Genomic DNA, 14,286 nt, shown 5'->3' with positions numbered 1-14,286 from the left:
TCATTACTAAAAAAAGGTTAAAACACCTGGGGCTATAACTTGCACTGGCTGACCACTAACAATGATACTAACATAGTTGTAAAATGGTCAAAGACCGTGTCTACGTGGTATTTGGAATTATATGCAAAAAAATTAGCAAGATGCCCGTGCATTGCACGGAACATCAAGATGCATTTTTTTACAAAACACCTGGTGTGATTGACCCATGCAGGAGTACTCCCATGTGTAAAAACTAATGATATCTCGAGAATTTTATCGGAGAAATGGTATCTCGACCATTTCATCGAAAAAATGATATCTCAAGAAAGATGATAGATAACGTGAGGAGGAGTGGGGCATGGTGGTGACTGGTGGTCGGACTGGGTGGAGGCATGGGGATGGACGGCGCCGGCAGCGGCCACCATGCTAGATTGTTCCAGAGACTTCCTTTTTTAATTCCTCAACAATGAGGTTGTGGGAGATAAGGATGAACGAGGCAAGGCCTTATCTGTAAATGTGGAGAGAGGTGCGGGTATATTTTGTAAAATTGTCATAGTTTGCTTTCTATCCGTCAGATATAGATCGGACGGTCTATATTATAAGATGGCAGGCACACCATCATCACCAACTCGGTTTTTTCTCTACTCCTATCTCTACTCTTCTAAAAAACAGAGTTGGTGTTGATGGTGTGCCTGCCATCCTGCAATATAGGCTGCCCGATTTATATATGACGGATAGGAAGGAAACTACGGCAATTTTGCAAAAAGATACCCACACCCCTCTCCACATTTGCAAATAAGGCCTTCCCTCATTCATGCTTTTCTCTCACAAGATAAACTACTCATATAAATGCATCTTGATGTTCCGTGCAACGCATGGGCATCTTGCTAGTACTCATATAAAAGACTCAGTTGGTGATGATGGTGTGTCTGCCATCCGCCATTTCTGACCATTAGATCTGCATCTAACGGCTGTGATGTAAGTTGTGGCCATTTGCAACAATTCCCACTTCTCTGATCCACTTTACACAAAACCCTTACTATCTTGAAACCAACCACATTCCTCCCTTACTTCATCAAAACAGCCCAAAGAATATATTTGGAGTGAAACATAAGATATTTTTAGTGATATGTATATCAAAACTAAACTCTTTTGTTTCAAATTTGTGAATATGTATTATTCTACTTTGGATCCGTTGTAACGGACGGGCTCATTGTTATAAAGTTTTATCTCTTGCATCGTCCGCAACGAACACCTGGTGTACTGGTCCGGGCCGGATGCTCGCAGCGCGATGACCTGAGTTCGAATTCTATCCTAAACTTTAGCTTTTTCTATTTTTAATATATACTTATTTCGCTATTGTACTAGTAGTGGAACCCACAGAGTACTTAGAATACAAGATTAAGGATGGATTTGTTTCTTTTTAACTTTCTGTACGAATCTGTAGCCAGCCTGCAAGTCATGTACACTGTACTGACAGTGGAACCCACAGAGTACTTAGAATACAAGATTAAGGATGCAATTAACTTTTTATAGAGGAAGAATCATACATGCAATTAACTCAAATGGATTGGACGTGGCTCTATTATTCTCGAATGGCAACTGGCAAATTTCCTCCCGCGGGCCGCAGTAGGTTTATCGGTTTGCATGCAGGTTTAACGTAGGCGTTTGATGGAGGCGAGGAGGCGTGTTCAGCCGGGCGTGCAGCGGATGGCGCAGTACTATTCGATTTGACAGCTACTACTAGTATATTATAAAAAACAAAGAAGAGTAGTAGAGATAGAGATAAGAGTAGAGATAGATACTAGGGAGGAGCACCATCTACTGCTTCGTGTGCTACTCTTGTGCTCCATTCGGCGCCCGCAACGTCCCCTACAGCCACTCCCTCCTGTGCTCCATTCGGCGGGCGCTGTTGAAATTTGGGGAGCGCACTCTCGCGACTGCTGGCAACGACGACTTCACCGACGACGACTTCTTCCCTGACCTCGGCAACCTCTTCCTCAACGACATGGGCGACAACCTCAACGCCAATGGTGCTGCTCCCGTTGCACCGTATGTGTTTTTGTCCTTCTTGTTCGAAATCGTGGTAGAATTCATGTTTCTAGTCTGTCTCCTAGATTCAATCTGTTCATCTACTATGCTAGATCACATGATTAGTTTAATCACTCTTATAGCCGTCATGATTTATCTTGTGCTTATTCAGACTAAATCTCGTAGTAACTTGCTCATATATTCAACTGGCGCAACGTCCCCTACAGCCACTCCCGTTTGATGGACGGCCTGGTCGATGCCTCCAAGGAGCCCTTCGTCTACTGCTATGAGTGCCCGATGACGTTTTGTGGCTCGCCAGCGGACATCGTGCATCACCTCACGCAGGCGTGCGGCGATCACTACTGGCCCTTGGCGGAGAACATAAAGTACGAGACGTGCTACCCGTTCACCGTGCCAGAGTCGCTGGTGTTGGGGAACGTAGTAATTTCAAAAAAATTCTACGCACACGCAAGATAATGGTGATGCATAGCAATGAGAGGGGAGAGTGTTGTCCACGTACCCTCGTAGACCGAAAGCGGAAGCATTAACACAACGTGGTTGATGTAGTCGTACGTCTTCACGATCCGACCGATCAAGTACGGAAAGCACGGCACCTCCGAGTTCAGCACACGTTCAGCTCGACGACGTCCCTCGAACTCCGATCCAGCCGAGTGTTGAGGGAGAGTTACGTCAGCACGACGGCGTGGTGACAATGATGATGTTCTACCGACGCAGGGCTTCGCCTAAGCACCGCTACGATATTATCGAGGTGTAATATGGTGGAGGGGGCACCGCACACGGCTAAGAGATCAATGATCAATTGTGGCTAGAGGTGCCCCCCTGCCCCCGTATATAAAGGAGCAAGGGGGGTTCGGCCGGCCAAGGGGAGAGGCGCGCCAGGAGGAGTCCTACTCCTACCGGGAGTAGGACTCCCCCCCTTTCCATGTTGGACTAGGAGAGAGAGGGGAAAGAGGTGGAGGGGAGGAAGGAAAGGGGGGCGCCGCCCCCTCTCCTTGTCCTATTCGGACTGGGGGAGGGGAGTGCGGCCCTGCCCTGGCCTCCTCTCCTCTCTTCCACCTAGGCCCACTAAGGCCCATTAAGTTACCGGGGGGTTCCGGTAACCTCCCGGTACTCCGGAAAAATCCCGATTTCACCCGGAACACTTCCGATGTCCAAACATAGGCTTCCAATATATCAATCTTTATGTCTCGACCATTTCGAGACTCCTCGTCGTGTCCGTGATCACATCCGGGACTCCGAACAACCTTCGGTACATCAAAACATATAAACTCATAATATAACTGTCACCGTAACGTTACGCGTGCGGACCCTACGGGTTCGAGAACTATGTAGACATGATCGAGACACCTCTCCGGTCAATAACCAATAGCGGAACCTGGATGCTCATATTGGTTCCCACATATTCTACGAAGATCTTTATCGGTCAGACCGCATAACAACATACGTTGTTCCCTTTGTCATCGGTATGTTACTTGCCCGAGATTCGATCGTCGGTATCTCGATACCTAGTTCAATCTTGTTACCGGCAAGTCTCTTTACTCGTTCCGTAATACATCATCCCGCAACTAACTCATTAGTCACAATGCTTGCAAGGCTTATAGTGATGTGTATTACTGAGTGGGCCCAGAGATACCTCTCCGACAATCGGAGTGACAAATCCTAATCTCGAAAGATGCCAACCCAACAAGTACCTTTGGAGACACCTGTAGAGCACCTTTATAATCACCCAGTTACGTTGTGACGTTTGGTAGCACACAAAGTGTTCCTCCGGTAAACGGGAGTTGCATAATCTCATAGTCATAGGAACATGTATAAGTCATGAAGAAAGCAATAGCAACATACTAAACGATCGAGTGCTAAGCTAACGGAATGGGTCAAGTCAATCACATCATTCTCCCAATGATGTGATCCCGTTAATCAAATGACAACTCATGTCTATGGCTAGGAAACATAACCATCTTTGATCAACGAGCTAGTCAAGTAGAGGCATACTAGTGACACTCTGTTTGTCTATGTATTCACACATGTATTATGTTTCCGGTTAATACAATTCTAGCATGAATAATAAACATTTATCATGATATAAGGAAATAAATAATAACTTTATTATTGCCTCTAGGGCATATTTCCTTCAGCTGGAGGATCACCGCCGCCTGCTAGTCTCGGAGGAGGACGGCAGCGTCTTCCTCTTGATCGTGGGCACCGGCGAGACCCACGCAGGCCGCCGCCCTGTCTCTGTAGTGTGCGTCAGGGGTGACGCCACTGACGCTGAAACTGACACGAGGCCGTTGTACGGGTGCGTGCTCATTGTTACTACCCCTCAGAGGTACGTGGGCGGCGACACTGGCTACATGAAGCTGACTAGGACTGTGCCGAGCTGGGACCTTCCCGCCGATGTGGACATGGAAGACGCATGGTATGATTTCCCCCCGCCCCCAATGTGGTGCACGGGGACTCCAAGGAGGTTCACCTGGACATATGCATTACCAAGTTAAATGTTGATCATTAGTCTTCACTCAATGTAATCCGCTATCTAAGCATGTGGAGACTTACATGCATGATCTTGCTCTATTGGAGTATCGCGCATGAATAAAAGTGTATCCATTTATGGTTTAGTCTAGAATCTTCCATGTATGAACTTTTACTACAGTACTGGTGAAAGACTTATGATGAACTATTTCTTACATCTCCTCTGCCCCCTTCCAAGTCATCCTGATTTAATCCCTCCGTCTAGGTGTATAAGGGCATGGTTAATACTTAATAGTATAGCCAACTGTTGACTATAAGAAAGTGCCATGTCATCTGTAGCCAACATGTATAACAATCGATACTCAAAAACTAATTCTTAAAGATCATTTCTTGCAAAGCACAATAAGTGTTATTTCTTCACAAGTTTTGGATGCGGGTTGAACAGTTGAACGCTTTTGCTTGCAAAAGATACTTTTTTATCTATTTCACCCGGATGTTTGTGAGCTCTAGAGATGAAATAATATCCGAAGAAACCTATCGATACCTGTTACACATGAGATGACCCCCACATCCTTTGTCAAAATAAACAACTTCCCGATCAATGCATTTCATTGTTCCGTGCAACGCACGGGCACCTTACTATAGATTAGTACGACCAAAAATTGAACTAACATTATATATAGTACGATAAATGCTGATGCATGTCACAAAAAATTATATCATTGAAAACTATGTTCAAATACGAATCCAACAATATAGTTTTTGTTGACATGCACTAACATTTTGTCAGTTAAATCTTTAGTCAAATTCAATGGGGGACTAATAAACCACGACCGATGTAGTACTAGTGTAGAAGCCATCAAATCCCTTTGTCTTTTTGCATTTCATCTCTCTGCATTTACTTTCTCCGGTTCATCTCGCACACTCGATCCCTAAGCTACTACTCCTAGTATCCCTAGCTACTACTCCTAGGGCCAGTTCTTTTGGCGGCTTAAAAATAAGCCGTCTCTTCCCCAGCTTTTCCCATAAGACTAGTTGCTACCTCTTGAGCATGCGTTGGTTTTCCCTTGAAGAGGAAAGGGTGATGCAGCAAAGTAGCGTGAGTATTTCCCTCAGTTTTTGAGAACCAAGGTATCAATCCAATAGGAGGTTACACGCAAGTCGCCTTGTACCTACACAAACAAATAAGAACCTTGCAACCAACGCGATAAAAGGGTTGACAATCCCTTCACGGCCACTTGCAAAAGTGAGATCTGATAGAGATAATAAGATAAATATTTTTGGTATTTTTATGATATAAATTGGAAAGTAAAGATTGCAAAATAAAATAGATCGAAAACTTATATGATGGAAAATAGGCCCGAGGGCCATAGGTATCACTAGTGGCTTTTCTCAAGATAGCATAATCTACGGTGGGTGAACAAATTACTGTCGAGCAATTGATAGAAAATCGTATAGTTATGAGAATATCTAGGCATGATCATGTATATAGGCATCACGTCCGCGACAAGTAGACCGAAACGATTCTGCATCTACTACTATTACTCCACACATCGACCACTATCCAGCATGCATCTAGAGTATTAAGTTCACAAGAACAGAGTAACGCATTAGGCAAGATGACATGATGTAGAGGGATAAACTCAAGCAATATGATATAAACCCCATCTTTTTATCCTCGATGGCAACAATACAATACGTGCCTTGCTGCCCCAGCTGTCACTGGGAAAGGACACTGCAAGATTGAACCCAAAGCTTAGCACTTCTCCCATTACAAGAAAGATCAACCTAGTAGGCCAAACCAAGCTGATAATTCGAAGAGACTTGCAAAGATATCAAATCATACATATAAGAATTCAGAGAAGAACCAAATATTGTTCATAGATAATCTTGATCATAAACCCACAATTCATCAGATCTCGACAAACACACCGCAAAAAGAATTACATTGAACAGATCTCCAAGAGAATCGAGGAGAACTCTGTATTGAGATCCAAAGAGAGAGAAGAAGCCATCTAGCTAATAACTATGGAGCCGGAGGTCTGTGGTAAACTACTCACACATCATCGGAGAGGCTATGGTGTTGATGTAGAAGCCCTCCGCGATCGATTCCCCCTCCGGTGGAGCGCCGGAAAAGGCCTCAAGATGAGATCTCACGGGTACAGAAGGTTGCGGCAGTGGAAATAGGGTTTCGTGGTGCTCTTGGATGTTTTCGGGGCATATGAGTATATATAGGCGAAAGAAGTAGGTCGGTGGAGCCACGAGGGGCCCATGAGGGTGGGGGCGCGCCTACCCCCCGGGCGTGCCTCCCTACCTCGTGGCCGCCTCGTTTCTTCCTAGACGTCCACTCCAAGTTTCCTGGATCACGTTTGTTCCAAAAATAACTCTCCCGAAGGTTTCATTCCGTTTGATATTCCTTTTCTGTGGAACACTGAAATAGGCAAAAAAAATAGCAATTTCCACTGGGCCTTTGGTTAGTAGGTTAGTCCCAAAAATAATATAAAAGTGTATAATAAAGCCCATTAAACATCCAAAATAGATAATATAATAGCATGGAATAATCAAAAATTATAGATACGTTGTAGACGTATCAAGCATCCCCAAGCTTAATTCCTGCTCGTCCTCGAGTAGGTAAATGATTAAAACAGAATTTTTGATGTGGAATGCTACCTAGCATAATTTTCTGTGTAATTTTCTTTATTGTGGCATGTATGTTCAGATCTGAAAGAATCAAGATAAAAGTTTAATATGGACATAAAAATAATAATACTTCAAGCATACTAACTAAGCAATTATGTCTTCTCAAAATAACATGGCCAAAGAAAGTTCATCCCTACAAAATCATATGGTTTGGTCATGCTCCATTTTCGTCACACAAAAATGCTCTCATCATGCACAACCCCGATGACAAGCCAAGCAATTGTTTCATACTTTAGTAATCTCAAACTTTTTCAACTTTCACGCAATACATGAGCGTGAGCCATGGACATAGCACTATGGGTGGAATAGAATATAATGATGGGGGTTGTGTGGAAAAGACACAAAAGGAGAAAGTCTCACATTGAAGCGGCTAATCAACGGGCTAGGGAGATGCCCATCAATTGATATCAATGCAAGGAGTAGGGATTGCCATGCAACGGATGCACTAGAGCTATAAATGTATGAAAGCTCAACAAAAGAAACTAAGTGGGTGTGCATCCAACTTGCTTGCTCACGAAGACCTAGGGCATTTGAGGAAGCCCATCTTTGGAATATACAAGCCAAGTTCTATAATGAAAAATTCCCACTAGTATATGAAAGTGACAAAATAAGAGACTCTCTATCATAAAGATCATGGTGCTACTTTGAAGCACAAGTGTGGAAAAAGATAGTAACATTGTCCCTTTTATTTTATATTTTTTGGGGCCTTCCTTTTTTATTTGGCCTTTCTTCTTCTTTTTTTCTTTTTTGGGACAATGCTCTAATAATGATGATCATCACACTTCTATTTATTTACAACTCAAAGATTACAACTCGATACTAGAACAAAATATGACTCTACATAGATGCCTCCGGCGGTGTACCCGGGATGGGCAATGAATCAAGAGTGACAAGTATGATGAATTATGCATGGTGGCTTTGCCACAAATACGATGTCAACTACATGATCATGCAAGGCAATATGACAATGATGAAGCGTGTCATAATAAATGAAACGGTGGAAAGTTGCATGGCAATATATCTCGGAATGACTATGGAAATGCCATAATAGGTAGGTATGGTGGCTGTTTTGAGGAAGATATAAGGAGGTTTATGTGTGATAGAGCGTATCATATCACGGGGTTTGGATGCACCGGCGAAGTTTGCACCAACTCTCAAGGTGAGAAAGGGCAATGCACGGTACCGAAGAGGCTAGCAATGATGGAAGGGTGAGAGTGTGTATAATCCATGGACTCAACATTAGTCATAAAGAACTCACATACTTATTGCAAAAATCTACAAGTCATAAAAAAACAAGCACAACACGCATGCTCCTAGGGGGATAGATTGGTAGGAAAAGACCATCGCTCGTCCCCAACCGCCACTCATAAGGATGACAATCAAATAACACCTCATGTTTCAAATTTGTTACACAACGGTTACCATACGTGCATGCTACGAGACTTGCAAACTTCAACACAAGTATTTATCAAATTCACAATTACTCAACTAGCACAACTTTAATATCACCATCTTCATATCTAAAAACAATCATCAAGTATCAAACTTCTCATAGTATTCAATGCACTCTATATGAAAGTTTTTATTATACCCATCTTGGATGCCTATCATATTAGGACTAATTTTATAGCCAAAGCAAATTACCATGTTGTTTTAAAGAACTCTCAAAATAATATAAGTGAAGCATGAGAGATCAATAATATCTATAAAATAAAACCACCACCGTGCTCTAAAAGATTTAAGCGAAGCACTAGAGCAAAATTATCTAGCTCAAAAGATATAAGTGAAGCACAAAGAGTATTATAATAAATTCCGATTCATGTGTGTCTCTCCAAAAGGTGTGTACATCAAGGATGATTGGGGTAAACTAAAAATCAAAGACTCAAATCATACAAGACGCTCCAAGCAAAACACATATCATGTGGTGAATAAAAATATAGCATCAAGTAAAGTTACCGATAGACGAAGACGAAAGAGGGGATGCCTTCCGGTGCATCCCCGAGCTTAGGCTTTTCGTTGTCCTTGAATTTTACCTTGGGGTGCCTTGGGCATCCCCAAGCTTAGGCTCTTGCCACTCCTTGTTCCAAAATCCATCAAATCTTTACCCAAAACTTGAAAACTTCACAACACAAAACTCAACAGAAAATCTCAGGGGCGGAGCCAGGATGAAACACGAGAGGGGGCAAAGAGGTATAGATTTTCTTCTTCAAAAACGTGTATACGAACTAATGGCTAGATCATTTAAGAAACTGACCACACAAAGCATATATATTGTGTGAAAGGAAAGAAAAAAAATCATATGATCACACACGTAATTATGAAAAAAATCATTGCCAAAATAAAAGTAAACAAACCACTTTAGACACAGTAACTTGAGAAATATGAATATTTCGTTCCTTTTTGTTGGTACGTCGGTGAATTCTAGCCTTCAAGCTGTAGGAGAAATAAATGTGTTTAAATGTAAAGAGAGGATGTAAACGTTGACTGACAAAAATATAAGCTTGAGCACATTACCTTCCATTTAGATGATTGATATTAAAATATGTAAGTATCCTTCTTTTAGATGGATCCCGGGTAAGCTTGCTCAGATAGATCGACTAGTTCAAGCATACTACCAGTTCCGGATTTTGCAAAAAAAAATGCCCATTAGCTTTCTAAATAAATTGAAGTACATCAAGGTTGAATATTACATAGTCCAGAGATTTATTCTACTCAAACTTATTCATATGAAATTATTACATAAAGCAAGATTAAATCAACCTAATTACCAATTTGACCTTTTAAACACGGAATCGGAATAGACTGAAAATATGAAAAATAGATAATAAAAATGAGAACTAAACCTAGGGCTTACCTTGATTGAAAGATTGATGAGTAGTGCACGTATTTTTCTCCTAAGGGAGGGCGACCCGGCTGGCCAGCCGGGGCGCATGCTGCAGATCAAGGCTGATCCGTCGGAGGGGCGGCATGTATGTAGTTAGAGTTGCAGGCGTCGACGGCTTCGGCTCGTCATGGTGGTTGCATGAGCAGCAGATTAGTCAGGAGCCAGGCGGCGACACATAGGTTTCTAGCGATTTGGCAAGCAACTGCCCGTATGCATCTACCTGCTCGTATTCTCTCTACATGGGCTGCAACTCACACATGTGCAGATGGGCTTTATATGACAGGAAAATTAAGCAGTGGGGGCAAATAGCCTGGGCTGAGCGGGGGCAACGATATATATTCTAGGCCTGGTATACGTGGGCCGAAAAATCGAGTGGGGGCATTCGCCCCCACAACCTTTTACGTAGATTCGCCCCGAAAATCTCATGAGCTTCGTTAGCGAAATAAAACAAACCACCACTTTAAGGTACTGTAATGAACTCATTCTTTATTTATATTGGTGTTAAACCTACTGTATTCCAACTTCTCTATGGTTCATACCCCCCGATACTAGCCATAGATTCATCAAAATAAGCAAACAACACACAAAAAAACAGAATCTGTCAAAAACAGAACAACCTGTAGTAATCTGTATCAAACGCAAACTTTCTGTAACTCGAAAATTCTGCCAAAATACTACGACCTAAATAATTTGTTTATTGATCTACTGCAATTGCAATTAGTTTTTTATCACTTTCTGGTGATTTTTAACAATTGTTTTCGTGAGTAGAAAGTTTCTGTCTTTTTCAGCAAGATCAAATAATTGTTATCCAAGAAGATCCTATAGGTTTAACTTGGCACAAACACTAATTAAAACATAAAAACACATCTAACCAGAGGATAGATGAATTATTTATTACTAAACAGAAACAAAAAGCAAGAAACAAAAATAAAATTGGGTTGCCTCCCAACAAGCGCTATCGTTTAACGCCCCTAGCTAGGCATAAAGGCAAGAATAGATCTAGGTATTGCCATAATAATGGTAAGGAAAATTGCAAAAACTCATCTCATATTCCCTATGCTCAGCAGCAAGTTTTCTTTTTGTCAAGCAAAAGTAATCAAAAGGGCTAAATTTAATGGGACAAAAGTCCCCAAGATCAAGCTCGGGAGGTATGGGTTCCTCCTTTGGCCCCTTATATTGCACAACCAATTCATCATTATAAGCATTCTTTTGGCAAAAAGTCATGAGCCTTTGTTCAAGAGAAAAACCTAACCCATTGTTCTGAATAGCAAAATCATCATTGAGTTCAGAAATTCTGTCAACTAGAACATCGGTAGGAACCTTCTTTCTAAGGTTTTCATTATAAGCAACATGATCTAAAGATCGTAAACGCACTGAGTCTTCTTGATTAAAAAGGATAGCTTCTATGGGAGGACGTCCAGCGTCCACCCTATAATGCGCAAAAATTTCATTAGCCTCTTTCATTATAAATCTGAACTCATGTGCCAAAAAGATAGTAGCTGGTCGCTTAACAGAAGAATGCTCGATATTGGAAAACTCTAGAAAAATCCTTTGTATGCAAGGATGCATATGAATAAATTGTCTTTCCAGTTCAACTACGAGCAAAGATATAGCATCCGCAAGACTACTAGTTCTATGAAGAATAGACCCACCCATAGAGGGCAGGGTACCGGCATAAGTAAAGAAATCTTGAATAACTCCTTTTCCAATAATATTACCACTACCAATCCCAAACATTTTAGTATGCAAAATAGTAGGTTCTTCATGGGGATCATCAAAAGCATCAAAGTTTTCCATGTTATTACCACTATCCTTATCAATGATAACCTCCCTAGTTTCAGACATGATGGCAGCAAATCACACAGAGAACGGGCACACAAAAACCAAGCGAAAAGAGACGAACGGAAAAAGAGGGCGAATAAAACGGCAAAGGTGAAGTGGGGGAGAGGAAAATGAGAGGCAAATGGCAAATAATGTAATGCGAGGGATAAGAGTTTCTGATGGGTACTTGGTATGTCTTGAATTGTGCGTAGATCTCCCCGGCAACGGCGCCAGAAATGGCTAGTTGCTGGGAGATCAAATCTTGACTTGACTTGGCGTAAGCCTCCCCGGCAACGGCGCCAGAAATCCTTCTTGCTACCTCTTGAGCATGCGTTGGTTTTCCCTTGAAGAGGAAAGGGTGATGCAGCAAAGTAGCGTAAGTATTTCCCTCAGTTTTTGAGAACCAAGGTATCAATCCAGTAGGAGGTTACACGCAAGTCGCCTTGTACCTACACAAACAAATAAGAACCTTGCAACCAACGCGATAAAGGGGTTGTCAATCCCTTCACGGCCACTTGCAAAAGTGAGATCTGATAGAGATAATAAGATAAATATTTTTGGTATTTTTATGATATAGATTGGAAAGTAAAGATTGCAAAATAAAATAGATCGGAAACTTATATGATGGAAAATAGATCCGGGGCCATAGGTTTCACTAGTGGCTTCTCTCAAGATAGCATAATCTATGGTGGGTGAACAAATTACTGTCAAGCAATTGATAGAAAAGCGCATAGTTATGAGAATATCTAGGCATGATCATGTATATAGGCATCACGTCCGCGACAAGTAGATCGAAACTATTCTGCATCTACTACTATTACTCCACACATCGACCGCTATCCAGCATGCATCTAGAGTATTAAGTTCATAAGAACAGAGTAACACATTAGGCAAGATGACATGATGTAGAGGGATAAACTCAAGCAATATGATATAAACCCCATCTTTTTATCCTCGATGGCAACAATACAATACGTACCTTGCCGCCCCTGCTGTCACTGGGAAAGGACACCGCAAGATTGAACCCAAAGCTAAGCACTTCTCCCATTGCAAGAAAGATCAATCTAGTAGGCCAAACCAAACTGATAATTCGAAGAGACTTGCAAAGATATCAAATCATACATATAAGAATTCAGAGAAGAACCAAATATTGTTCATAGATAATCTTGATCATAAACCCACAATTCATCGGATCTCGACAAACACACCACAAAAAGAATTACATCGAATAGATCTCCAAGAGAATCGAGGAGAACTCTGTATTGAGATCCAAAGAGAGAGAAGAAGCCATCTAGCTAATAACTATGGACCCGAAGGTCTGTGGTAAACTACTCACACATCATCGGAGAGGCTATGGTGTTGATGTAGAAGCCCTCCGTGATCGATTCCCCCTCCGGCGGAGCACTGGAAAAGGCCCCAAGATGGGATCTCACGGGTATAGATGGTTGTGGCGGTGGAAATAGGGTTTCGTGGTGCTCTCGGATGTTTTCGGGGTATATGAGTATATATAGGAGAAAGAAGTAGGTCGGTGGAGCCACGAGGGGCCCACGAGGGTGGGGGGCGCCTACCCCCTGGGCGCGCCTCCCTACCTCGTGGCCGCCTCGTTGCTTCCTTGACGTCCACTCCAAGTCTCCTGGATCACGTTTGTTCCAAAAATAACTCTCCGAAGGTTTCATTCCGTTTGGATTCCGTTTGATATTCCTTTTCTGCGAAACACTGAAATAGGCAAAAAAAACAGCAATTTGCACTCGGCCTTTGGTTAGTAGGTTAGTCCCAAAAATAATATAAATGTGTATAATAAAGCCCATTAAACATCCAAAACAGATAATATAATAGCATGGAACAATCAAAAATTATAGATACGTTGGAGATGTATCACTAGTCACAGTGTAGAGTAACATTAAGGCGCCTCACTCATTTATTTAGGCTTCTAAACTACTAGTACCTCCATCCTGGTTTACTCGTCACCATTGTACTTTGTGCTAAATTTTGACCAAAGATTTAACTGATAAAATGTTAGTGCCTGTGACATGCACAAACATTTCATTAGTTAAATTTATGATCAAAATTTGACACAGATTACAATGGGGACCAATAAACCATGACGGAGGTAGTAGTTATGGGATTACTAATCTAGAAGCCTAAAGGAACTGGCCCCTAGTACTCCTACTAGTAGTAGTACTCAAGTTGGAATTCCAATTGCACGGCACAACTTGTTAGGCAAAAAATTCGATACAGGGTGTAGGAAGCGGTTTGGGAATTTGCATGCCTTCCCGACGAGTGAGATACTCCGTACAAAGTACGATAGAGAAATAACCACAGAGAAGGAAGCTAAAAGTAAACAATCAAACGAGCATTTTTGCATTTGTTTTGCATTGAAT

The sequence above is a fragment of the Aegilops tauschii genome, chromosome 2 (assembly GCF_002575655.3).
Source record: "Aegilops tauschii subsp. strangulata cultivar AL8/78 chromosome 2, Aet v6.0, whole genome shotgun sequence".
Lineage (NCBI taxonomy): Eukaryota > Viridiplantae > Streptophyta > Magnoliopsida > Poales > Poaceae > Aegilops > Aegilops tauschii.
Note: the sequence above shows the minus strand (reverse complement) of the source record.